Here is a 1,607-nt window from a genome sequence, read left to right as displayed (position 1 = left end):
AACAATATGTGTTTTTTTTTNTTAATTTTGGGTGTATCAACTAAATAATCGAAAAATTGCTATGATGTAAATTTATACAATAATTATTCGAACCGTATCATTGATACTTTTAATTATAGTGATTAAAATTTATGTATGCCTGAAGCAAACACGTACACACTATTTTCAGATTGAATCCGAAGATAGGAATTACATCTAAATATAAATGACCCATGTAGACACGCGATTTTTTTTTACTGAATTTAATGTTTTACACAATTTTTATTACTTAAATATTTCTTCCAAATTATGATATGCTTTTCGTGAATTAATCTTCACAAAAATTTAGATTTAAGGTCTTTGTTCAAGCTCCGATAAAGTCCATCACTGTGTCCTTATTTTGCTATCAAATTACTCAATTATAGCTTCTTGTAGAAAGCTCTATTTGAAGCTTTTCTTATCCGCTCAAGTTCAGATATAAAATTTGAGTTGCATTGAGGTCCAATTCTATATTTTCTCCTTTAATATCATTCATATGTTTTTGCATCTTTTGTTATTCTGAATTTTAAGTTAATTTGTTGATATTTATAGTTGGACAATTTTGATGCTTTGATGTTAATTCAAATCGTGTTTGATTTTAATGTGAGAATTCCTACATAGATTACATTATATTTTAATAGTTAGTACTTTTCATGAATATATTGATGGAGTTTATGTTGCCATGTAGAGTAGTGTGTGATGATATATTCCATAAACTTTCACTTGTTAAACTTGTAATGATATATATGTATGAAATAATGAAATTTAAATGGAATTCGTAATACCAAGGATAATCTTTTCAATAAGTCTTATAAAACAGATTTTACTATTGGCCCTAGTATGAACACTTCAAATTAAATTTTAATTTTATTTTTGTTCTTCTTTTCACAGGTATAAAAAGATGAGAATTGAATCAAGATTGATTGCAAGCTATGCGTCATCACGTTATTGACACTTTGGAAGGAACTTTTATGTATATATCTTAATTTATATGTAATATTTAGTATATTTCAGTTTCATTTTTTTTTTGTTGGACATATTTTTTCTTTTAGTTAAGGAGTTTGTATTGAGATATTATCTTAGTATAACTTTTAGTTTTTTTTAATTATATGATCATGTGTTAATTTTATTATTATCTAGCATATTTTATTATTTTATTTTTAATTTATGCAACTATAATTTAATAATTAATATCAATATAAAGTAATTAAATATCATCAACTGTTAGTAATTAGTGACAAAATATTTCTTCATAAATTAGTTATCACAAGTTGATTATATTTAGTGACAAAAAAAAATATTGTCCTAGTAGCCCTTTTAATTTGATACAAATTAATTTTTTATTTTGTGACAATTGTAATTGTCACTAATCATGATAATTTATAGCGACAATACATGTTGTCAGTAAAAGCAATACTTTTAGAGACAAAATGATAAATTTAACAACAAAATTATCAACCTTTTTATAATAATAAATTTGTCCCTAATTAATACATTCAATGACAAAATATATTTTTTGTATATAAAAAATAGTCATTAGTGACGAAATTATATTTTATTCAACTACGAAATACATATAACTTTAGAGA

This window comes from Solanum stenotomum, chromosome 2 (assembly GCF_019186545.1).
Source record: "Solanum stenotomum isolate F172 chromosome 2, ASM1918654v1, whole genome shotgun sequence".
NCBI classification, from domain to species: Eukaryota; Viridiplantae; Streptophyta; class Magnoliopsida; order Solanales; family Solanaceae; genus Solanum; species Solanum stenotomum.
The sequence above is the reverse complement of the archived record's forward strand: the minus strand, read 5'-3'. Positions refer to the sequence as shown.